Source organism: Crinia signifera, chromosome 3 (assembly GCF_055691185.1).
Source record: "Crinia signifera chromosome 3, ASM5569118v1, whole genome shotgun sequence".
NCBI classification, from domain to species: Eukaryota; Metazoa; Chordata; class Amphibia; order Anura; family Myobatrachidae; genus Crinia; species Crinia signifera.
Window position 1 is genome coordinate 223,543,491 of NC_139219.1, and position 27,914 is coordinate 223,571,404.

A 27,914-nucleotide genomic window follows, 5' to 3' on the forward strand; every position below is an offset into this window, starting at 1 on the left:
CATCACAGTGTAATATGGACGTGAGTAAACTTACATTGGTATTCAGTCTTGCATGTCCATAACGGTTTCTTTTAAAGGATTCTCCAGAGGCCCAGGTAGGTGCACACAATTTATTCACAAACACAGAATGTAAAAAACAGGGAAATCGGGATGTCAGTTCTCCGTCCACCGGCGCTGCAGACGCTGAAGTGGAAGGTTCTTTGTGTAGTCCCGGTCTCCGTGTAGGATGCTGGTGGATAGTAAACCAGCCTGCACAGCACTCCCGTCAACGCGTTTCGGATTACTCCTTTATCAAGACGTGCTGCTCTCTTTCTTTCACCGGAATTTAAACCTGGAGGGCTGGTCACGTGATCTTTATTTCACCAATCACTTGCGATGCCATGTGTTGTCTGCTTGCTCCACTGCTCAGTGCTGGAAGCATTTACTGTGTGTAAGGACTCCTCCTGCCAATCAGCTAATTGGGCAGCTGTGGGGAATGCTAGTACCAGCAGGTACTGCCCAATTAGCTGATTGGCAGGATTTTGGCCACTAAGGGAATAGATATGACTTACTCAAGTCAGTAGTTACAAGTTAGATAGGTTGAATTTGATGGATTAATGTCTTTTTTCAGCCTTAATTACTATGTTACTATGTTACTATGTAACCTTGATACACCTTTGAGTCGGAGAGGAATAAATAGTACAGCGTTCCTAAGGCCAGAAAGAGGGCACTGAATGATCACAGACTGGTACTGGATCATGAAGCAGAATCTGTGTACAATACTGTAGCCTCTTGATTAGGGGGGTATCACCAATAGCTGAAATGTGGTCTTCAGGGTAAGTGTCTGATTTCTGCCCTTTTTTCTCATCATGTTGTTGGCTATTATTCAGATCTTGACAGAGTGACTATATATTCCTTTTTATACTTCAAGTAAAACGAAAATACTTTCCTTTTGGATGAAGGGTGAGAAGGGGGGGGAGGGGGTAAGTGTACTTTCTGTATCTGTAAGATGTTGGCCACCCAGATGTTTCTATCTGCATTATCATCCTACTAAGTAAGTTGTAGAAACAACATGAAATATGAACTGTGACTCTCACTCTACCACAATAAAATAGTAATGTGAGATGTCACACATAGTGAATAGGCATGGAGCTTTTACATTGGTAAATGACAGATGTGGGAGTTAGGCCATAGAACTCACACTACAGCCATCAATTTATGAATGACTCAATGGTCTGTAGTTCTCCCGTAAGTTTCTTGTCCAACTTGTGTGAGGCTGTTAGGATCTCACCAAGGGTATGCATTAGTAATGTATTAGTCAGTAATTCATGAATCAAGTGTGAAAATCTCTATTCCGGAACCTTAAAGGGAGGTACAGCATTAAGGTATATTTTTAATATTTTATATTTCTACTATTGCTATGTAGAGTACACTTACTGTATGTTCCTCATGGAACAATGTCTTCACAAAATGATAGGGTTATCAGTCCCAAAGGTGTCCTGTTACTATGTAAAAATGCAAGTAAGGTTAGATGATATACCTTATCTGTATAATCTACAGTAAAAGATGCATTATTCTTTATAATACACAAACTTTCTTAATAAATGAAACAATGACATGAGAGCTCAAAGTTTTCTCAGATATTATATTGAGGCATTTACATATATATTACAGCACTTGTAAGCTCACTCGAAGCATAAGCTTCGATAGCTAATCTGTTACCTTCTGTGTTTGTGCATGTGTGAGAAAGAGATGTAGTTTCACACTCTGCCAGCAGATGGTAGTGTTTCAAAGACTCACAGACCCTAGACATATATAGATGATAAAAACTCCTTCATTATACACTGACTTTATTATAGGGAAGATTCTTAAATAAAAACACAGCAGAGATTCCCAAATGCGCTCAACAAGGCACCACCCAAGTTTTTAGGTATAGCCGTGCTAGGCCACAGGTAACTGTACTTCATTCAATTTGAGTTATCCATCTATGCTATGCCATCGATATACGTAAAACCTGGACAGGTGGGGTGCCTTGAGGACCACATTGAGGAACCTTGGGAATACAGGAAAGAGCCCCCCCCCCCCCCCCAGTGGCCATCTGTGAATGGAAATAGCAGGTGTTTTTGAAAACTGGTTGAAGGCAACTTATGATGCAGTACTTCTATCATCACGATTCTTGTGTCATACGGCTGTGGAAGTTCTTACAAAGAAAGTCTCATTTGAATCTGCTATTATTAAAATACAAATTTTTTTGAGGTTAGAGGTTCCTGGTTTATAATTGCAGTTAATATAATATAAATAACTAGTTAAAATCACATCAAAATGACCGCTTCTGCAATGCACTTTCACTTTGAGTTTTTAGTCCACCAACTCTCCACCCCATCCCCAGTCCATATCAGCTCCTACCTTCAATCTCTGTCTTCACATCTCCCTCTCTCCATATCCAGCAAGTTTGAAACAGACCAGTGTCCCTGCAAAAATTGCTTTTACTTTCTGTTGTGACATATTTTAGACAAAAGAGTAATATGGTCTGTTAAGTGGCCTCTGGTGGTCACTCGTGGAACTTCACCGCATAGAAGAGAGGAGTACAGTAGTTAGCCATATATATATATATATATATTTATATATATAATACAAAATTCCCAGAATTTGCGCTATTATTATTAGATATTATGGACTACGGTCGCTTATAACACTTGGCCTACTACTAGTTAGGCTTTTCTCACAAACACCACCACAGAAGTGTTAAATAGCGCCCTAAAATTACCAGTATTTACTGTAATCTTCCCCTATATTCTTATACTCCTATAGATATGGACAAGATTCTTAAATATAAAACATTTATTAAAAATTGTAAACATAAAAACAAAAATGTATGCACTTTTCTTGCCAGAGGTGTGCACATCTATCAAACAGAGCAGCCTCTGCCTTTGAGACATTTGGATTGCATATTATGTCCCATCTTTGAGGAGCAAATTTACCCTACTAAATATTTGAGGCTGATCACCCTTTGTAAGGGCTAATTGCTATTACATCATTTGGACCTTCACATGTATGCTGGAGCATAGGCTATGCTCAATTTCAGAACTTAATTAAGTGGATACTCTATGATACTATCAAAAGTGGTAAGGATTACCCATTTAACACTGTGATTTGGAATTCCTAACACCACAGTGAAATTACTACCAGTGAGAAATAAATACGCTAAATAAAAAGCTCACAGTAGGACAACAGTATGGGTCCACACAAACAACAGCAAAGATTGGCAAAGATTTGTATCATACACCCCCGATGAAGTCTCGTGTGGAGACGAAACGCGTCGGGCTTATGTATACACCAACTGTATGAAAAAATCTTCTGGCAAGAAAAGTGCATACATTTTTATTTTTATGTTTACAATTTTTAATAAATGTTTTATATTTAAGAATCTTGTCCATATCTATAGGAGTATAAGAATATAGGGGAAGATTGCAGTAAATACTGGTAATTTTAGGGCGCTATTTAACACTTCTGTGGTGGTATATATATATATATATATATATATAATGCTTGCAGAGAGAAACGCACACCACTCCTTAGATTATCGAGTGCCAGGTCAAAAACAATAATATAGTCATATATCAAGGCACCCAGCAGAGTATCAATGATAGGACCGGCACCTCAATTGAATGAAAAAAGATCACAGGTTTATTTCATATGAAGCATGGGTAAAAGGCCATGTTACCTCTTCCACGGGCAGCACGCATACAGGCAGACTTTCAAATAGGCATAAATACCAAAAAATGCAGCTTGAAGTGACCGTGGGACTGATTCACCCTGACGGGCCGTTTCGGCGTGTGAACGCCTTTCTCAAAGGGTGCAACACAGTAAGGTGGACTGAGGTCAGCCTTAAGAGAGGGCAGAGCGCACCATACTTACCCATAGGAGGGGTGCATCCGACGCCATCCCGCCGTGAGTTGCCGCCATCACATCTCAGCGTCGCGATCCCGTTCACTCGCCCCAGCTTCCGGACATACGTCACAGGAAGCGGAACTAAAGTTACGGGATCACTTAGCCGGGAGACAGATCAGCCGCACACCCACCGGATGTTGTCCTGTACACACTCCGTCACCATGGATACCCGGCGCAACCTTCATCTATACATTCCCCAAATAAACAATAATGCACACGTAAATAAAGAAAACTAAACGGATACACGCACCCCTGTGAACGATCACTCCCAAGGGATTTCAAACATATGGACATACATTATATTATGTTCGCTTATTTCCAGCGCTATATCATTACTGCAATCCCGATATAAACAATATCGTAAGGTGACCGTCACACAGGGAGCGTGTTATCGATAACTAAACATAACTATAAAGCATACATAATAAAGAAAGATAAATAAAGGAAACCTATAGAGTTAGCATAGTACAAGAGGTACAGGGTATTACATTTATAAAGAAAGGTCACATTTGGTCAAAACAAGACCAAATTCTCCAGGTCCACCAAGTAATACCCACATGATTCAGATAAATACGGACATGTTAAGTTCCTCATTGAGGCCTTGAGGGGCAAGTGTTTGTAGATCATATATCCATTGGCTTTCCCTTTGGAGCAGTTTCTTATGTCTATCTCCTCCCCTCCTTAGAGGGGGAATGTGATCCAATGGCATGAACTTAAAGTCACACATACGGTGCCTGCTATTAGCAAAGTGTCTTGCGACAGGGGGTGTGGAGTTATCCACTTTTATCAGTGCCTTTTTGACCGAGGAGCGGTGAACTGCAATCCTCTCTTTTAATGTTCTGACAGTTTTGCCCACGTAGACTTTCAGGCACGGACACACAACAATATAGACGACAAATTTCGTGTCACAGTCCATACGATGTTTTCATTCATATGTGCGGCCTGTGGTCTTATGCTGCCAGCTGCTGCCCGTGATGATGTGCTTACAGTTGACGCACCCAGAACATCTGAATGCACCCTTCCGTGTGCTCAACCAATTACCCACTCTGTCCACTCTAGGACTTATGTCCGAGTACACAATTTGCTGTTTGATGTTCCTACTGCGTTTATAACAGAAAAGTGGGGGTCTTTTGCACTGTTCACCAAGGATCGGATCCGTGCTCAGGATATGCCAGTGGTCCAATATCGTGGACCTCAATTTGCCCGAAGTGATGGAGAATGTGTTGGATAACACCATCCTCTCGGTTTTATCATCCTTACTGTTCACATTCCTCAAGAGGTCAGACCTGTTCAGAGCTAGACATTTCTGTTTAGCATCATTGATCTCTTTAGGGCCATAGCCCCTGTCCAGGAAGCATTTGCCCATTCGTTCCAACACCCTAGGAAGGTCTTGCTGTTGGGATGTAATCCGTACTGCCCTCAAAAGTTGGGCGTACGGGAGCCCCTTCTTTAGGGGTTGGGGGTGAAAGCTGGTGGCTAGTAACAGACTATTCTTGTCCGTCGGCTTCCTGAACAGTTCCGTAATGAACTTCCCATCCGAAATAGATACGGACACATCCAGGAAGTCCAATGAGCTATTACTCGCCATGTGGGTAAACCTGATGGACCCCGGGAGGGAGTTAAGCCGCACCAGAAAGTCCAACAACAAGCCCTCACCACCGGTCCAAACAAAAAACAAATCGTCAATATATCTCACATAAAAAGAAATAAATTTGGAGAAATCAATATCAGACATGATGTGTTTACTCTCGAAATCATACATAAAGAGGTTAGCATACGATGGGGCCATGTTTGACCCCATCGCAGTCCCTCTAAGCTGCAAATAAAAAGTGTTGTCAAATAAAAAATAATTTTTATGTAAAATAACCTCAATAAGTAACATCAAAAATTCAATGGTCGGACCGGTGTAGTGAGAGCTTGCCAAAAGAACCCGTCTGACTGCCGCCACTCCCTCCTCGTGGCCTATGTTTGTATATAGGCTGGTGACATCCATGGTCACCAGCATACTCATGGGGGGAGGCTCACCAAACTCTGAGAGTCTATTCAAAAAATGCGTGGTATCCCGTAACCAATAGGGGGTATTCTGTACCACGTCCTGGAGGTGAAAGTCGACGAACTGGGAAATGGGTTGACATAAGGACCCTATGGAGGAGATTATAGGTCTCCCAGGTGGAGATACGAGCGACTTATGTATTTTGGGTAATACATAGATGAGGGGGATCCGTGGAAATTCCTGTACAAGGAAGTCTGATATCCCCTCATCTATCCACCCATTGGACAGCCCCAAACCAACAATGGAGTCAATTTCTGTTTTATAATTGACCGTGGGGTCAAATCGCAATTTTTTATAACATGTGTCATCATCTAGTTGGCGTAAGACCTCTTTGACATATTCATCACGGTCCAACACGACCACGCCCCCGCCCTTATCGGCGGGGCGAATGATCAGTTGTTTGTTTTCACGTAATGCTTTTATAGCCTGTGTTTCATCTCGTGTCAGGTTGGACCGGTGAATATGTCCCTTACGGACTTCAGGTAATATGTCCCTGCGGACTAATCTCATAAATGTCTCAATTGAGGCATTATTACTGGGGGGGTCGAATGTGGACCGCACTTTAAAGGGGCTTACAACAGGACTCTGGGGACCACTCCCATACTTAGAAAAATAGTCTTTCAACCTCAACTGTCTATGAAAACGATATAATTCCGTCTCACAATCAAAAGGCCTTTGCTTAAAGGTCGGCACAAATGTCAAGCCCTTGTTGAGTACACTTGTCTCGGCCTGTGTGAGCTGATGACTGGAGAGGTTGAATACCATCAATTCCTGTTCCCCTTCCGCCCTTTTTGTTTTTCTGTGTTTAATCCCCCCCCTCCTGCAGGGTTTTTTCCTTTTACCTTGTTGCGCGTGAACGCGCCCTCTCCTAAAAAAGAAGCTGTTGCCCCTCTAGATGGTTGGTCTGTCTCACTCTGTGAAGAATCTACATCTGTGAATTCCACCTCTTCTCTCCTTCTGTTCCCAAAGTTCCCTCTCCAAGAACGTCTGGCTGGTTGTCCCGTCAGCCACGGGTAAACCCTAGCCTCTTTATAATCATCCTTCACTTTCCTGTATTTGGATTTTTTAAAAACAAGCAACTCAGTTTTAAATTTTAATACAGCCTCCTCAAGTCTGGTGAGCCACTCCCCAGAAGTATCAGCATTAAGACATGCAATACCATTGCTCTCACATACATTAATCTCCTGTTGTACATGGGAGATATCTTTGTTGACCTGCTGTATGACAAGGACCATCAGGTCTTTACTACATTGATTAAGAATCTGACACCACTGGGTACAGAATTCCTTATTAGATCGGCCCAATGTGGGTTGGTTCCGAACCCGGAACCCTCTTGGTATCAGATTATCTTTGTGATACTGAGACAGCGTTAGGCCATGTAATTCCAGCTCCACAAGCCGTTTGCGCAATTTCAGTAAGTCCGCATAGATTTCTCCTGGACTGTCCTGATCAAAGGCCAAAGCTGCAGTGTCACTAAAGAGGATTTTAGACACATCCTTGTCAGTGGTGGACCTGGAGAATTTGGTCTTGTTTTGACCAAATGTGACCTTTCTTTATAAATGTAATACCCTGTACCTCTTGTACTATGCTAACTCTATAGGTTTCCTTTATTTATCTTTCTTTATTATGTATGCTTTATAGTTATGTTTAGTTATCGATAACACGCTCCCTGTGTGACGGTCACCTTACGATATTGTTTATATCGGGATTGCAGTAATGATATAGCGCTGGAAATAAGCGAACATAATATAATGTATGTCCATATGTTTGAAATCCCTTGGGAGTGATCGTTCACAGGGGTGCGTGTATCCGTTTAGTTTTCTTTATTTACGTGTGCATTATTGTTTATTTGGGGAATGTATAGATGAAGGTTGCGCCGGGTATCCATGGTGACGGAGTGTGTACAGGACAACATCCGGTGGGTGTGCGGCTGATCTGTCTCCCGGCTAAGTGATCCCGTAACTTTAGTTCCGCTTCCTGTGACGTATGTCCGGAAGCTGGGGCGAGTGAACGGGATCGCGACGCTGAGATGTGATGGCGGCAACTCACGGCGGGATGGCGTCGGATGCACCCCTCCTATGGGTAAGTATGGTGCGCTCTGCCCTCTCTTAAGGCTGACCTCAGTCCACCTTACTGTGTTGCACCCTTTGAGAAAGGCGTTCACACGCCGAAACGGCCCGTCAGGGTGAATCAGTCCCACGGTCACTTCAAGCTGCATTTTTTGGTATTTATGCCTATTTGAAAGTCTGCCTGTATGCGTGCTGCCCGTGGAAGAGGTAACATGGCCTTTTACCCATGCTTCATATGAAATAAACCTGTGATCTTTTTTCATTCAATTGAGGTGCCGGTCCTATCATTGATACTCTGCTGGGTGCCTTGATATATGACTATATATATATATATATATATATAAACTGGAAGACTGGCGGTACTCAGACGACTTGAAATAACAAGAGACCACACTGGTTCAAAATCTTTCGAGATTTAATCTCGTCATCCTGATGATGAGATTAAATCTCGAAAGATCTTGAACCAGTGTGGTCTCTTGTTATTTCAAGTCGTCTGAGTGCCGCCAGTCTTCCAGTTTATATTTGCCAACCCTGCCGGGCTAGAGCTTGGGAAGGCACCGGGCGCTCATCACACATTGTAAGCAGAGGAGAGCCGGCTATTCAACTATATATATATATATATATATATATATATAGACGTTCAGACGCGGTGGCACTCAATCAGGCACTGCTAGTGCCTGATCCCAAAGGCACGGTGTAGCAACAATCTGGAAAAGAAGGAGCACAGAGGGCGCCTATGGTGTATTACCGTTTTTAATGTTTAAAAAACAAGCACTTGACAATTCATAAAAGGTAACGGTATAGCATCCGTACCGAATAAATCATCCGCTGTGGGCTAATAATACCATATTTTTTTTTTTAAATCTCCCACTGGCAATGGCAGCTACCCAGACAGAACAGCCTTTAGATGTCAGATTCGGACTCACGTGACCTCCGGCAATGTCCAGCAACGTCAGGGTCTAATTCGGGTCCCGGCCACTTCTGCTGCCGATCCGTCCGTGGGAGACCGTCTTGCGTCATTCTGGCCATGCCCCAACGTGTTTCGTCATCAGACTTCGTCAGAGGGTTGATATATATATATATATATATATATATATATATATATATATACACACATATACAGTATTTGTGTGTGTTTTGCATTACCATATGGAAACAATTAAACAGGTGTGACCTGTCAGTATGTTGAAGTGTGCCCTGTCTTCTTACAGTTGATATTCTCTGTTGTAAATCCCTATAATCCAGTATCTTGATGCTATTGCATAATAATCATAACAGTGATAGGGATGACTACATTGTAGTATATTTAGGAAAACAATTATACAGTACCACTATCATGGGAAAATGGTCATCTTAGTAAGTGTCACTGTAAGTACTACTTATAATGTGCTTATTTCTTACTTCAGAGTTACATTGTAGTCATTACTGTTGTGGGTATGGTTGCCACCCAGCCATAAATAAACTGGCACAGCAGGTTAATCTGGTTGTCTGCCCAGGTTTAATACAATGAGATGAGGAGAGTTTATGATTGGTATGAAGACTGCTTCACCCATCGTTTTTCTTGGCATTGGCTTCACAAATTTGGAGCAGACATGCTATAATCATTCTACAGTAAGGCTGAAGGAACACATATATACATAATAAAGATGAAGGAGGAGCCTCAATTACTAGAAGAGTGAAAGGAACTTTCTGAACAAGACAGTTAACGTTGGAAGTCTACTGTGCTTTTATTACAGCAAAACTTTACACATCTACTGTAGATATTAATAGCATAAGAGTGATTCATTTCTATGATGCCATTGCCTGAACAGGGCACATAATTTACCATATTAAGCTCTTGGTCTGTAGACGTGAAGACTTATATTGTCATTTCCATTGGCTGCTTTGTATTATGTAGGGTACACGCCAGAACAAGTATGATCGTGCGAAGATCGACAACGATATCTCTTGAACTTCCCGGGAGCTCCCGAGCAGTACCTGGCTCATAATTTGTAAAACTGGTGTTTTTGTTTGAAACGTTCTCAATCTGATCCGATCGCCACCGCAATGTTTGTTAGACAGTAGGGTCCGGTGCATCATGTGTTTGCAAAGTACATCATGCGACCGTCTTGCAGATTGACCTTTCATTCAATTTAAATAATGGGTAGGACAAGCTGGGGGGATAGAAATAGCAGCAGCCATTTTAGACATGTGCATTTCTGCTATGTGTCTAGTGAGGCTTGGTTTATACCTGCTGAACGCTGCACAAAGCTATTTTTCTCTGCTTTGTTTTGGCTGCCATTACAAAGTGTGTTTTTTAACCCTACATTACTGTGTCCATTATGGAATCTGTAGTGATGGGTCGTTACCAGCAAGATTATATGCTGTAGTATGCTGTGATGAACGTGAAGCGTGAGAGGACCCAGCGTAGGAGAGCAAGATCTTGCTGGACGAAACAGTGGCTACTGAGTCGTCAAACCATTCTCACATGCCACTGCTCAGGCACATTAGGGAGAACAATCCAGATGAATACAGAAATCTCCTGCAAATGGATGATGCCACTTCCAGGAATTGCTGCTTCTGGTCACCTCCCTACATTGAGAAGCAAGATGGCAAGTATCAGATGGCAATCACTGTTGAGGATCGTCTTGTGGAGAACCTGAGGTTTCTGGCAACAGGACAGTCTCTGGCTGTAGAAAAAAAATAGAAGAAAAACTGCGCTATGGATGAGGTCCCTCAATTCAAATAGTGTCACCTATTAAGATAACTTTAACCCACCAGTAGGGGTCACAATTATTGATTCTATTCCAAACAGTTATTACACAGTATGCAGGATAAAATGAATTATACATTTTAATCCTAACTTATGAAAATGGATAAAACAAACATACAACAAATAATATAAAATATACAAAAAAAACCTATACAAAAATAATATAGACCGATAAAATCTGCCCTTTAGCAAGGTTAGTTTGATGCATACATAATGTAGTGATGAGATGTTGGTTAGTCCATATTGATTAATAGCTGAAGCACAACTGAGATTTGGTTAGTATGCCTTTTCCAAATAGCAGAGTGGAAACAGAATATTCAGAATATTAGTAGTTTGTTTAGTATGACAGTTCCTTGCAACAAAGTGGATGCAGAGTTATTGAGAGATGAGTTGATTACTGTAGGTATATTTACCACTCTTCCTCACATAGATGTATTCTTGTGGGTGCACAGGTGGCCACCTGGACAATAGGGAGGATATATTTCCTGACTTGTTGCAAAGTCCCAATTCCACCTTGGTGTAGTGAGAAACCAAGGGCATTTAACCAAGGGCGTAACTACCATAGGTGCAAGGGGTGCAGCTGCTATGGGGCCCAGAGCTGAAGGGGGCCCATCTTTACTGTCAAAGTAATATGTTTTACATACATTTATCACCATCAGTTGCTAAATAGGGGGCCCTTACAATCTTTTGCTATGGGGCTCAGGAATATCTAGGTACACCTCTGCATTTAACGTCCACAAATGGGGGAAGAAAAAGCTGGTACCAGAGCCAATAGGTCACTAACGCGTTTCCCACACCTCAGTCAGTTGGCGGCTTCCTCAGACATTCAAAATCACATCCACATTTCGGAAAGCATTTCCCTTCCATCAGGAAGGATCCAGATGAAGGGGAAACTGTCCACAAAATGTTGATGTGATTTTGAATACACTTACTGTGATTCCCAAGTCTTCGAGTGCCGCCTGGTCATTTACTTCTATTATTGGGTCCTTTGCCCCGGCGTGGGTAGCGGGAGTTCCGGTGCCATTCACTGTGAGTTTTATATATATATATATATATATTTATATATAGGATAGTGGTGGCGGATCGGCACTCCAACGTTAAAGGATAAGTACCTGGGTGCCCTCCGGATCAGAATGGTAGGGATAAACAGCAGGCAAGCGGTGGCACTCCAAGGAATTTTTATTGTGCAGAAAGAATCTTTCTGCACAATAAAAATTCCTTGGAGTGCCACTGCTTGCCTGCTGTTTATCCCTATATTATATATATATATATATATATATATATATATATATATATATATATATATATATATATATATGTTATTTATGATGACTGATGTATGACTCTTCATGAATTATTGGATGAATTAATGCTACAAGTCGGCATGACCTGCTAATTTTTAATAAAATGTTTGTCTAATTTTATCTGATATTTGACTACATGATACTTACCATCAAATTCTGAGGTGGTGGTGGTGATACACTGAGAGGCGCACTATTCTTCTTGTGTATTTTGTCTTTATTTCCCCCACTAACATGGGGGACTTATAGAGTTGCAGCCATAAATATTTTGGTAGCGCAGTGAAAGGGTTATATATATATATATATATATATATTCCCAAAAGAACATTTTGTACTCCTGAGTCTGTTTGCAAATATATTATATCTGTGCAGCAATTACAAAAACATGTCTCTAAGGAACAATGCATACACTTACCTTAAATAACTTGTGCAAGCTACTCTCCACCATTTGCATGACAGGCCGCAGTACGGGGATGCCGGAACTGGTCACACGTACTTCCAGTCCGGCTCCCCTGTCTAAATCTGCGGGTAACCATGGTGACCCACTGAGCATCTCCGCCTCTAGTTCATCGCTATTTCACCCTCCATTGTGCTGTGTATAGTGGATTATAGAAATATCAAAATAATAAGGAATATACTTTTGAATATATGTGGAACGGGAACATGTTTTTATTATGTTACTACAACATTGGCTGATCTATGGCCCTCTGTTGCTGTATACAGCATCCCTGCTGTGGCTAAGGGCTAGATGTACTTAACTTGACTAGTGATAAAATGGAGAGTGATAAACCACCAGCCAATCAGCTCCTACCTGCCATGTCACAGGCTGTATTTGAAAAATGACAGGTAGTGGATTATCACTCTCTATTTTACCACTCCTCAAGCTTAGTACATCTGGCCCTAAGTACTGGAGCTGATTATATTTAAATCAGATGAGTTCTGCCTCTCTTATGGAGCTACGTCTACACTGTTGATGGTGAAAAGACTGTGATGTAAAGCAATACGGATTCCTCCATTGACACCCATGGAGCAGAGGCATTGCCGGTGCAAGGCACCAGAGCGCCCCATTGCTCACCCACTCCAGGGGGCTGATGCTGCCGCCGCTACGCTCCATGGGGGGGGGTTGCTGGAGGGGTCAGTGCAGGCAATATACATGGGTGGGCTCCAGGGGCTGGGGTAGGCTCACTCACCTGCTCCCAGGTGCTTTCCTCCTGCTCTTCTTGGTGCCGGAGGGAGTTGGGACCTTTCCTGCTGCTGCTGCTCCTCCAGGCAGCTCATTACCGCCCTAGGTAAATGCCTAAAGCTGAATTTTTGGAAGAAAAAGAATGTCTGTTGCTGGTGCACCATGGATTAACGATACAATAAGATATAACTTTTATTAGAGATTGTTAAAAGATTGCGAAATAAAACACACAAACATATACATAGACACAGACTAGTGAAAATAAAAAAGGATAAGAATCCTTATTCAGTTGAGCTCCCGATATGTTCTTTAATTTGTCAGACCAATCAATATAATATCACAGATCCCCCAGTGTGTATGCAGCCAGATCCACGGGGAAAACCCTGTTGGAAATGCTGGATGTCCCACAATATAAAATTTGTGCTGTATGTGCGGTTAACCTGCTAGATATCTCCCGTTTAATCACTCTACCATGAGAGGGGATTGATATCTATTGCAGGAAAAAACTTAAAGAAGCAGAAAGCGGCAATGCAGCATCGTCTGGGGGTTATACCCATGCGGCTTCTATAAGTATGCCTGTGCAGAACTCTGCAATGCAGGCTGCCTGTGTGCGGTGGGCTGTCCAGCGTTTAGACACCACACTTTCCGGCAGGGGGTTCCGTGTACAGCGGAGACCCGTCAGCGCATCATACAGAAATCAAAATACATTTGTATGTGGGGAGGGGGTATCGGGAGTCAAAACTGATGTGCGGTCGGCGCACGCTTCGCAAGAGCTTCCTCAGGAAGCGTGCGCCGACCGCACATCAGTTTTGACTCCCGATACACCCTCCCCACATACAAATGTATTTTGATTTCTGTATGATGCGCTGACGGGTCTCCGCTGTACACGGAACCCCCTGCCGGAAAGTGTGGTGTCTAAACGCTGGACAGCCCACCGCACACAGGCAGCCTGCATTGCAGAGTTCTGCACAGGCATACTTATAGAAGCCGCATGGGTATAACCCCCAGACGATGCTGCATTGCCGCTTTCTGCTTCTTTAAGTTTTTTCCTGCAATAGATATCAATCCCCTCTCATGGTAGAGTGATTAAACGGGAGATATCTAGCAGGTTAACCGCACATACAGCACAAACTTTATATTGTGGGACATCCAGCATTTCCAACAGGGTTTTCCCCGTGGATCTGGCTGCATACACACTGGGGGATCTGTGATATTATATTGATTGGTCTGACAAATTAAAGAACATATCGGGAGCTCAACTGAATAAGGATTCTTATCCTTTTTTATTTTCACTAGTCTGTGTCTATGTATATGTTTGTGTGTTTTATTTCGCAATCTTTTAACAATCTCTAATAAAAGTTATATCTTATTGTATCGTTAATCCATGGTGCACCAGCAACAGACATTCTTTTTCTTCCAAAAATTCTGCTTGTACCCAATGTCTTATGGTAGCACACCCTTACTGGTCTCTATGTGATAAAATCACAGAGTAATACAAATAATAAGGGTCCACCTAACCATACCTAAATTGATATTTCCTGTGCGATTGGCATTTATCTCTGTTTTGTAAATGCCTAAAGCTGCCTAGTGGTGGCGCTGGCCCTGAGCAGAGGTTACTACTGACTCCTGTGGTGCCTGGTTTCTCTCCGTGCATCTATCACCAAAGTTGTACTACATTAACCCCTTCCTGTGTTTGAAAACCCCTGAGAATGTGTAGTGATAATGTGACGTGCTAATATTGTGCCTGAAATAGGTGTCTAGTATTTACATTTACATTCTCAGGAGTGTGTTCTGATATATTGAGACTACTGGGTGCTGAAATGGTTATATGAATGTGGGTGAAAAAGTGGTAGTGACTCCGGGGGGACTTGTCCCCCTGGACTGCTGGTGAAACAAATAGAGGCCCTTATTCTGATCGGTGCGGATATTCCCGCATTCTTACGGAGCGGTCCGCACGCCACGGTGTTTTGCCGCATGCGGCCATCGTCCGTAGAAACGCCCACGTGTCCTCCGCATTCGGACGGACTCACTCTTTAAGAACAGGGCGTGTTTACGGACGACATACAAACCATGCGTGTGCGGGAGAAACACTCCGATTCTGCACGGTATTACAGAGTATTACAGAGTATGCTCGGAAATACCGCATCCGAACGGGAGCCAAGCGGTGCTACCGCCCGTAAGCGGAGTATTTACGCCAAACAACCCACTATGAAGTATCTTCTGCAATACATCACATGACCCACTTATTCAATTACCTATCCTCATAAAAAACAGCTTATTTGGAATTGGAATCAATTAGATGCCAATATATCCTTACAAGCATGCCTAACACATGCATTGCACACATTAACCCTTACAGCAATTGAAGTGCAATGGTTTCAATTAAAGCACTGACAAGCGTCCTATTAGTGAGTAATGAGTAAAGGAGTCGATTGTATTGGGTTCAGGTGTTAATGCTTGTAGTCATTAGGCGTACGTTCGCCTCCCGCATGAACGAGTGGTGTCCGCAAAGCAATAGTACACTTGTGGACACCGCACATTTCTTCCCCTTTTGATCGCGTGCATTCGGAGTGGTATCCGAATGTACGCCCCCCAACATAAGTGTACTCCCCCGTGTCCGCCCATGTTTCCGCCCCGTTTTGCCCACTTTGAAACTACGCCCATGTGACATTCCGCATGACGCCCATAATACGCCCATATTTCCCGACTGATAGCGGTGAACAGTTTTGGACGGGATTTGGCCGAACTGGTACCGAGTCAAGGCGTGGCACATGCGCGTAGCGTTCTCCACGCATGCGCAGACGCCGTAAAGACGCGATCCGAAAGTATGCGGTAAAGTCCGCGTCAATCAGAATAAGGGCCAAAGTGCCTGAAATAACATAACCGTGAAAGTGCAATGTACTTATGTATGGGATTAAAATACTGGAGAAGAACTGAGATAAACTAGAATGAAATAAAAAGTTGCATAATGTTAGAATACACGTTGGGGTGAGAGCGGTTGGATGGACAGAAGAAGGATATGGGGGGGAGAGGGAGGTAAGACTGAGGGGGGAAGGGGTGGGAGAGGGGCGGTGAATTGGAAAGGGAAGGAGAGGAAGACAAAGGGGGGAAAGAGGGGAGGGAAGGGGGAATTACACTGATAGCAGAATCCCTAAAATTCTCTGTCTCTCTTATTTTCCATATAGGATTTATTCAGAATACATTCCAAGTAATTTTTTTCATTAAGTCCTGCGGGTTTTAAAGTTTTTAATTTAAACATCCACTGGGCCCGTCAGCTGCAGTAGCCAGAGTTGGATCCTCTATCTCCGCCTCTCAAGCTTAATGGAAAATGATCAATGATTTGATATTTCAAGTCTTGCATAGTGTGGCCCGCCTCTGCGTAATGTCTGGCCCCAGGCTGATGATGACTTTTTCCTCTGGCTCTCCCTTCAATATATATATATCGCTTCAACTTTAGCTACACATATAGGAATTTCATTTAGAGACTGTACTTCACTTTTAAAATACTGCTATACTGCTGTGTCTTAGATATACGTTTTTTTACTTAAGGACAAAGAAAGAACATGAAAAAAGAAAATGAAAGGATTTAGTAAAATCTGAGGGAGTAACATGTCACTGAAGGGGGAAACCTTAAACGAGAGGCTAGGTCTTGAAGCTGTAAAGGCAGAGGTGACATGTCAGTGCTTCTTCATAGAAGCACAATGAAAACATAACATCATAAAAATGAATGTAATAATGTTATGAGTGTTAATTGAATTAAAATGGATGTCATAAATAATATCCAAAGATAGAGCTGACCAATCTACTCCCTGAGGCGGCTACTGACATGTTGTCTTACTCATCTAACACACAAAACTTCCAATATCTGTGTTATTATAGTGCACAGTATGAAATACAGGTAATGACACTACAGTACAATGCTTAGATTTGCTGAGGAAGGTTTTATCATAAGTAAAGGTAAATCTTCTGGGGGGGAAGTTTCACCTTTACACAGTAGCATCCATTTGCAGCCTCCTGGGATCCGCCCCCATCATTCGATGGCTGCCGACCATAGAATAATGATGAAGGCTCACACATCTGTAAGTTTGCGTCAGAACAGCGTGTCTGCTCGGGGGGAAGTAGGCCGGCAGCTGACATCCGGTGGTGTCATCTACCCGCCCCCCACCTTTTCGTCATGCCCCATGAGGACACCCAGCTCCATATGGTAATGAGGCAGCCTGCTGCCGCACGCCCCCCTCCGCCCCCTGTCTGCAAGGTTGCTTGCGTGTGCCCGGAGAACAATCTGTTCGCCCCGGCCACACACAACCATTGCATGCACAATTAAAAAAAATTGGTGCCCGTGCGAACCCACCCAATTCCCAGCCCTGCATGAAATGTGTACCGCGCATGCGCAAGTTAAGCCACAATGGCAGCAGAGCTTGGCGGGGCAACTGATACAGCTAGCTGCATGCAGCAGGCTAGCCATGAAGCAGGACTCGGGCGGCTACATACCTAGAGCCACCGCAGGAGCAGACAGCACTCTGTGGTAGGCGTGGCTGAGATGGAAGACACAGTCGCTGCTGCCGCTGACATGCTGTGCCCCTAGGGTGGAGGACCTGCCCGCTGCTGAATGAAGACTGCTGCCACTGCACACTGCGCCTCTGTGACAGTGTGAGAGGTAGAATTGTCAGGAAGGTGCCCTGAATGTGAGAGAGCAGCCGAGGGACGGGTGATGTATATGTGCAGCAGAAGAGCGCATCACATTGCACCTGCAAAACACACAGTGTATGGGCACATTAAGAGCAGCGTGGAGGGTTCAATCTGTGTAAGAGCAGTGTGGGGGGTGCACTGAGCGTAAAAGCAGTGTGGGAGGTGCACTGAATGTAAGAGCAGTGTGGGGGTGCTCTGAATGTAAGAGCAGTGTGGGGGTGCACTGAATGTAAGAGCAGTGTGGGGGTGCACTGAATGTGAGAGCAGTGTGGAGGGTGCACTGAATGTGAGAGCAGTGTGGGGGATGCTCTGAATGTAAGAGCAGTGTGGGGGTGCTCTGAATGTTAGAGCAGTGTGGGGGTGCTCTGAATGTAAGAGCAGTGTGGAGGGTGCACTGAATGTAAGAGCAGTGTGGGGGTGCACTGAATGTAAGAGCAGTGTGGGGGTGCACTGAATGTAAGAGTAGTGTGGGGGTGCACTGAGTGTAAGAGCAGTGTGAGATGTACACTGAATGTAAGAGCAGCATGGGGGGTGTGCTCTGTAAAAGCAGTATGGGGGGTGCACTGAATGTAAGAGCAGTGTGGGGATGCTCTGAATGTAAGAGCAGTGTGGGGGTGCTCTGAATGTAAGAGCAGTGTGGGGGTGCACTGAATGTAAGAGCAGTGTGGGGGTGCTCTGAATGTAAGAGCAGTGTGGGGGTGCACTGAATGTAAGAGCAGTGTGGGGGTGCACTGAATGTAAGAGCAGTGTAGGGGGTGCACTGAATGTAAGAGCAGTGTAGGGGGTGCTCTGAATGTTAGAGCAGTGGGTGGGGGGTGCACTGAATTTAAGAGCAGTGTGGAGGGTGCACTGAATGTAAGAGCAGTGTAGGGGGTGCTCTAAATGTTAGAGCAGTGGGTGGGGGGGTGCACTGAATGTAAGAGCAGTGTGGAGGGTGCACTGAAAGTGAGAGCAGTGTGGAGGGTGCACTGAATGTGAGAGCAGTGTGGAGGGTGCACTGAATGTGAGAGCAGTGGGGGGGTGCACTGAATGTGAGAGCAGTGTGGAGGGTGCACTGAATGTGAGAGCACTGTAATATAAATGTACTGTAGTGTAGTATTTAGAGGGATGTAGTGTTATGTAGGGATGGGGAACATGTTTCTGTGGAGGGGGCATGTTAGTTATATACTGGGGGCTCTTGGGGCACAAGGGGGTCATGTGGGAAAGATGCTGTTGTTAGGTGAGCACAGCTATGGGCACTCATTGCAATAACATACTAACCACTTTTAGGGGCCAAAGCATATGCTTGCACCTGGGCCTGCCAGCCACTAGTTCTGCCTTACACTGTCACCCTCTCCATCTCCCTTGCATATTGTGAACTTGGGTTGGGGTGTAAGAGGTGGCCTAACTTATAATTTTTCACCTCGACCCACAAGCTCATAGATCCGCTAATACAGTAACTAGACTAAACACATTTATAGGCCTAGAAAAAGAGTGATTAAGCAACAGCCAATCTGCTCCTAACTGTCATTTTGCAAACATAAAAAACGGAGGTGCTGCTCTAGCACAATCAGAGCTGTTGTAACATCTTAATTATTTGGAATACAAAGAATACAAAATCCCCAATTGCACATGCGCGGTACCTATATTGGTACTGTGCCTTTCGCTGGTCCCGGTGCCTGTCATCTGTATTATACAGGTGCCAGGACCATGATTCCCTGCTATGAGCTGTTCTCAAAGTAGCCCATAGAAGCTGGCCACATGCGCAGTACAAATGTTTGTACTGCGCATGCGCCAATCCCGGTGCCTGTCATCATTGCACAGGCGCCGGGAACTCTGCAGGGACTGAGAGCAGCGGCAGCAGCGATGTGGGGGAGAGGAGTCCGCATCGCGGTACCCCAGCTGTGGCCAGAGGCAGCCCCGCCCTCCCCCAAAATGGCATGGGCTGCCACTGATAGTATTGGTGCCAACAATGGATGGCAGACAGTTTATTGTGGAGACTCTCAATGTAGTCAGTCTCTACACTACTAAATGTCACTCAGGTGTAAGGCACTTGTATAACATACCCTCCAACATGACCCCTTCCATTAGGTACAAAATGCACTGTTTCTGGACTTTCCTCTTAATTGATAATTGCAGTCACCAGTGTTGAACTAGTTCAGTGATGATAACGGTGTTCCAGCACAGAACAAGGCAACACTAAATTAAGGAAGAAGTCCAGAAGCAGAGCATTTTGTACCTAATAGAATGGGTCATGTTGGAGGGTATGTCATAATAGAGCAGAGTGGGGCACACCTACCAGCAATGTGCAGCCTGCTGGAATGAAGCTCAATAGAGACAGGTAAAGAGCTCCCTAGAAGTCCACCGGGGCCAGTGGTGCAGCCAGATATGTCACCATTCAGTTGATGTTAGTACTTTGTGGGGAAGCTGGCAGTAGTGCTGTGCTATTCAATTGCTCTGCTCAGATGCAGCAACACAGAAGGTAAATGCGGAGACAGTTGTTGTTAGCTGCAACAAGCATGAGGCTTCAAAACATTTCTCTGCTCCTGGGAGCTTTCTCAAGAAGAAGACTGGATTTTGCCTGCTTTTTGGGGGGTCTTGAGTCCAAATTAAAAATTTGTATTAGAGACCCACAAGAGAAATGAGGTCACCTAGATTCTGGTTGTGGGCTTATATTACTTAGCCAATGAATATCCAAAGATACCTTGATTATTGATCATTGTAGATTTACAAGTTCCAGCATGATAGCACCTCTTGATACATGTGTTTAAGTATGGTGTGCATTCTTAGATGCCATTCCCCAAGATACTCAATATTGTGTGTATAGTACACCTGAAGGTTGGAACTGCTTCAACTTGGAGTAACACCCCACCCAAGTGATCTGAATAGTTTTAACCAGTTTGGTATCCTATGCAATGTATTGCTCAGTGTCCAGTTTTCATCAGTTACCAGAGATGGTCGCTGATGAACAGGAGACTCGGCTGGGGGGGGGGCGCAAAGGGAAACAGCTGATTGCAGGAGCAAGCTCATGCGACCAGCAACTATTAAGGAGCTGAACACGGGAGCGTGCACCCGTCAATTTATCACTGCTGCACAAATGAATCACTGGCAATATGGTCGCTCAGCGATATTGCACCGTGTGTACACAGCAACAGACCTGCAAATTTGTATAATTTGGTAGTTTTAGGGATGAATTTGGGGCGAGGCTCCCCTTGGGTTGGGGTGCCTTTGAATAGAACACCATAACACTTATTCAGCACTATTTATTTTCTACTAATATTATACTTTCTAGCACTTTTCACTTATGTAACACTTTTGGTACTTATGTAGTTTCACAGCGGCAGCTGCCCTCCCGCTCCTTCCGGGTCCACGTCCCCTCACGCTCGCCACACTTTATTCGGACATGGACAAGGAAGGAGCGGGCGGCCAGCTGCCGCCGTGAAACTACACAAGTACCCACTTTTTAACCCCAAGCTTTTTCTATGGGCAGCGGTATTGCAGGAGGCATTGAAGCAGGGAGTGGAGATTCCTGCTGCGGTCCCTCCTGATGCATTCAGGTGATACTTTATGCATACAAAATCCTACCTGGCCCTCTCCATGAGGGAAAAAATGCTCTGGGTGAAACATCATAGGATGAAAGGTTCAGAAAGCGAGAGATTTGGTAAGAAATCTTCAGTTTCTTTTAGAGTGGCCGCTTTAAAAAAAACTGGAGATTTCATACCTCGCTCGCTTTCTGAATCTCTAATCCTATTAAATTTCTCCCATAGTTCCTGGACTTCCCTGGAAATGTATGATTGCCATCACCTGTGGTGAGCTAGTTAATTGATAAGAAAGGTGTGTCACCACAGGTGATGGCAATCATACATTACCAGGAAAGTCCAGGAACAGAGCATTTTCTCCCTCAGGGAGAGGGTCATGTAGGCAAGTATGACTTAATAGAAATGGGTTTTTGTACCGCGCTCTGAAATTGAAGCTGCTCCAATATATAATTCTTAGGGTATAATTTTGGTGTAAAGAGAGATAATGAAATAAAATAAATATATAATAAAATAAAATAAAAATAAAATTAAAATAATAATTATCAAATAAGCAGTGTAAACCTGTGGGAAAATGGGTTAAAATTAATGTTTACACTCTTTTAGGAGTGGTGGAGTCCCCAGCGCCAGCCTAACTGTCCCTGCTAACTGGAGGTGGTGATACTCAGCATTTCTCCCGCTGATCCCCGTTACACACAGAGGAAACTGCAGCATCAGGCACACACCACTGCCGAAGCCGGAAAGCTGATCTCCATTGGAAGACACACTGCACCTCCCTCTGTCCATCAAACCAGCACGGAGAGAGGAAGCTGCGGCTAAAGGTAACCCAGCCGCAGAGCTGAGTATCACCACCTCCAGTTAGCTGGGACAGTTAGGCTGGCACTGGGGACTCCCCCACTCCTAAAAGAGTGTAAGCATTCATTTTAATTGAACCCATTTTTCCCACAGGTTCACACTGCTTAGTTGATGATTATTATTTTACTTTCATTTTATTTTTATTTTAATTTCTCATATATTTATTTTATTTCTTTAGCGCTACTTACACCAAAATGATACCCTAAGTATGACTTAATGTATGCGGCTAACCCCCGAAATGAGTGTTTGCGGATTTAGCCACAAAAATTAAATGATAAATGGGCCCCTAACACTTTAGTTTCTCACTAGTATGCTGCCCTGGGGTGACTGGCTATTGCTGGCTTTTTGGGTTTCCAGACCCTGGATTCTAAATTAGTATTAGGAAACTAACTAGAGAGATGAGGTCATCTAGAAGCCAGTTAATAGGCTAATATTTTTTGACCAATAAATATACCAAGAACTTTGATTATTGCTTCTTTGGAGAAGTCCCAGCATGATAGCGACAACTCCAAATCTTCAGCCCCGGTGCTCATCTCTAGTCCCAACTGAACATGTAAATAAACATATAAATGAAAACTATGCTGACAGGTGCAAAGTAGAAAAGCACAATGTAAACATGGTCTCTAAAGTGTCTTTACTGAAATTCACTGGTATGGTTGTGTCAAATGTTTATGTAATGGTTCAAGACCTTGATATGTCACAGTCGTAATGTAATTAATGTTACAGTATATGACAATACACTTAAATTCCATAAGCCTGTAGATCCATGGAAATGTGCATACTTTGTGTTTTTGTTTTTTTTCAGACTTTTTTCACCCTCCTCTGTGTCTGCCTCTTATCACCGTCTCTTTGATGGAGCCAAACGCTGTGGCACACCAGCTGAGGAAAAATAAATAAGAACATTTTGTATTAAAAAATTAAACAAGATGCATTCTAGAGTATAACTTAGTCCGTACATATTGTGCTAGTGGCCTTCGCAAAACAAATACTGATTGTTGGTTGACATTTTCAATGCCCTGCTAGAAGAAGCTTACTGCGTTCACTACATCCTGAACCACTCTCAACAATGCCTTCTTCCTTTAAACAGTGGTCTTGTGCACCTGGAAATGATCTGATGGGGCAATAAATACCTGGCATTGCTCCCTGTCTTGTCATGTGCAGGTGCAGCAGCCTCCTCCTCTTCCTCCTCAACCTCACCACCCTCCAACTCTTCCTGCAGCTCCTGTTTCTCACTCTCTTCCTCCTCACTGGCAGGCTCGGGCTGCTGCTGAAGCATGGCCTTCGACTCTTCCTCCATTCTCTTCTGTCACCTACAAACTGTCATGGAAGTCATGGCTGATGAAAATCAGTGCAGACTAAATTTCTCTCCTCCTCTCCTTCTAAAAATGCCTCACTACCTCTCAATGGGCAAAATGGAGGATTCCAGCTGGACCAAGGTACCTCAGAGGTCTATTTTGTTTGCTAACATGTGGCCCCACATTACAGACATCTCACTGCACTCATTTTGTACTGTTACTTGATCTCTGCAGTGCAGAAACACTGCCATCCAGTAATGCTACGTGACAACATTTCTAGGACCACTATTAGTTCCCAATCTGTCCCTGCTCTTTACTGTTGAGCATATATGTACATAATTTAATTTCAAACAATCACTGGCATTAAAATACGTAAAAAGCCAAAACTGTTTAGTCATACATAATGTGCATATACTAATATATAGAGGTGGCTGACAACGTAAAGTAAACTAATGCAGGTTGAGTATCCCTTATCCACAGATTTTTTTTTTTACATAATAACCTGGTCCCCTGGTGGTCCCCCAACATCCATAGCATACCCTGGGGTCAACGGCGACCATCGGATCCATCTTCAACGGTATCCCTAATCCCACGGATGCATTGCACAGATGTGCGGGTGCACTGGTGATGCAATGCATCCTTGGGACCGGGGATACCACTGAAGATGATTCTGATGGCCCCTGTGGACACAGGGGGACAAGGGGAGTATAAAAAAGGTGCAGGGGGGGAGGGGAAGACAAACAAAAAAATCCTGAAATATTCAGAAAATCTACGGAATATTTCGGATATGGGATATCTGGTTAAGGGACACTCAACCTGTATAATTACTCTTACAGTAGATGTTACCATATTATTTATTTATTTATTAACATTTTCTTCTATAGCGCACACATATTCTGCAGCGTTTTACAGAGAATATTTGAACACCAGTCCCTGCCCCAGTGGAGCTTACAATCTATATTCTCTAACACATATACACAAACATACAGACATTCTAGGGTTAATTTTTTGGGAGCAAATTAACCTACCAGTATATTTTTGGATTGTGGGAGGAAACCGGAGTACCTGGAGGAAACCCACGCAAGTACGGGGAGAATATACAAACTCTGCACAGTGTCAAGACAACACTATCAATCAAGACAACACTCTTTGCTGTGAATAGTACACACAAGTATAGCTTATCAGATCTGTTTGGTTGGGAGAAATTTACTAAGATCTTGAAATGCGTCCGAAACCGGGTACGACTGCATACAACTGGCATTGGCCGTATTTTGGGGGGAAATACAATTCAGAAATAGGGCAGATTTACTAATCTGCCTTATTTAAGGGATTCATATTTCCCGATGGCATAGGCGGACACATTTTTATCTATTCGTATTCGTATTTGGCGGCCAGATATTTGGCCGCCAAATACAAATACGAATTAGCAGCCTACACGGATCAATCAGATCCCGGCAGGCTTCTCTGTGTAAAAAATGAATAATTAAATAATAAAAACTGTGTGGGGTCCGCCACCATGACTATAACCAGGCCCAGGCTCAAAGAGATGGTCCTGGTTTTAGAAATGCAGGGTCAAACTGTTAAATCAGCACCAGGCTCAAGGGTCGGCCCTGGTTTCCATAATACAGGGGAAAAAATGACTAGGGGTTTTCCCGTATTTTGAGAACCAGAACCGGGCCCACACAGCCAGCAAGACCAGGGTGCCAGTTCACTTGAATACACCAAAGGTCCTAACTGTATGGCATTTGTATATTTATCCTGTGATTGCATTGGTTTCCCATGGGTACTGGTAGGTTAATTGGGTTTAAAAAAAAACTTGACCTTAGTGGCTAAATGTGTGCATGTACATGGGCAGAATAGATGGCTCTAGTGGTTCTTATTTGCTCTACATTTCTATGTTTCTATGTAATTTATTTGTTACTGTTATATATTATAAAAACAACACTGCCCTCTTTAAATGTTTGCTTTGGCAACCGTTAAATGAATTAGATCAATATCAGATAAAAAGCAATTCCACACGTAACTTAACTAGTAAACAAGTTCAGAATTACATTTTTTTACGCAGCATAGTTTCTCTATGAAGGCATGCAGTTGATAGCCATAAATCAATCCATCTCAATATTAGTCATACTTGCCAACTTTTTTATATTTCACCCCTGTCCTCTCCCTAAAATTCCCAGTGTTATCTCCCCATCCTGCCCACTTTATTAAGACGTGACTCCCACCCCTTCTAGGAGAGTAGACAAGTAGACAAGTAATATAATAGTGGATATGCATACATTACTTTACCAGCGAACACACTTTGATATGATATTGGTGATTAAGTGGAGTCGTGTCTGTGTTAAGTCATACCACACAATAATTCAAATAAATATTAGATGATAGTAAGGCAGTCTTTACAGGTGTCATGGCTGGTGTGTTGGGAAGCCCTGACTCAGCCTTTGAAGAGGCTATAAATAAATAAATAATCAATATAATGACTAATTGTTGACTAATTAATATTATTATATTGATTATTTATTTAGGATATATAATACATTTTATATAATTTTGTGATACCCAATTGATCTTTATTCTTTTTTAATATAATTTTTAATAATTAGTTATTCATTTTAACATTTAGCACTCCACTTTTCCATTTTTTTTTGTTAGAATCCAAAAGGGTACCTGTGAAAAGAAATTATACTCACCATCCATCTGGTGTAGATCATGTCCTCTTCTTTCCATGTAGGCATCCAAGGGATAAAATAAAACTGAAGGAAGTCTATGTACAGGTTGAGTATCCTGTATCCGGAGATCCATTATCTGCCTTATTCCAAAAACCATTTTTGGGAATAAATTAGCATCCCCCCCCCCCCCGACCCTTTTTTATAATTACCAAGTCCCCATCAACGGCTGGCCTTCAGCATCGTCTCCGGTGTCTCCAGCGATCCCAGGAGATGATGCTGAAGGCCGCCGTGGACGCCGGGGGACACCGTGGACGCTGAGGGACCATCGAGGCACCACCAGGGGACAGGTAAGTATGATTAAAAAAAAATATTCCAAAAACCGGAAAAATCCCTAATCTGGAATGCTCGTGGTCCTGAGCATTTCTGATAAAATATGCTCAACCTGTATTATATTCTCACTCTGTGCTCATTTTGATAGTAAAGTATGAAAAAGCAACTTTAAAAAAAAAAGATTCTATTTTATTTATGTTCAATAGCAATGACGCATTTTTATTCTGTTCTCTGTAAAATGACTGCATGGTTCAGCACCCCCCTCCCTATCAGTCTCATCAAAGCCACTGCATGCTTCTAAAGGGTCGATCCTACTATCCCTGATGTGTGCGGATGATTCGCCGAGTGCGAATCATCAGGACACCGGGCGCACTTTACGGCGGGCCGAAGTCGCTGAAAAGTGCTCAAACCTCCATAGGGGTGTGAGTGAATTCGGCTCTGTGAAGGGTGCGAGTAAGGGTTAATTTGGGTGGCGTTTTCAGCGTGAAAATGGCACCCGAACGGCAACTCGCAACCTTCAGGGTTAATAGGATCGACCCCTAAGACTGCTATACACAGTGTAATATACACTTTGGAAGTCACTGTAGACATCGGATATGAACAGCTATTCTAGAATGGTTCAAAGGTTTCTTTCCCACTTGCCGATATGGTGGTTTAGTGTCTACTGCAGCTTGGGGACTTAGCATACTGTAGAAGTCAAAGTGTCAGCAGCAGTGCCTACAGTAGCTTGTGTAGGGGATGGCAGGGGCTACATCTGTAAATAACAAGGCTCTCACCTAAATGCAATGAAGGTAATCAAATATCCGGTGGGTAGCCGCTCTCCATCCCACCCATACTGTAAGTAGGGATGGAAGGCGGCTTGTAATAAGTGGTAAAAGAGGGTGATTTAATGATCATTAAATCACCTTGTTTTACCACTTATTACAAGTCTCTGAGTGACTCTTGGTATATCTACATGAGATAATAGGGCAGTACGGATGGTGTAATGGTTAGCATTATTGCCTCACAGCGCTGAGGTCATGAGTTCGATTCCAACCATGGCTCTAACTGTGCAGAGTTTGTATATTCTACCTGTACTCGCGTGGGTTTCCTCCGGGTACTCCGGTTTCCTCCCACAATCCAAAAATATACTGGTAGGTTAATTGGCTCCCAACAAAATTAACTCTAGTATGTCTGTGTGCGTGTACATGTGGTAGGGAATATAGATTGTAAGCTCTACTGGGGCAGGGACTGATGTGAGTGTTCAAAATATTCTCTGTAAAGCGCTGCAGAA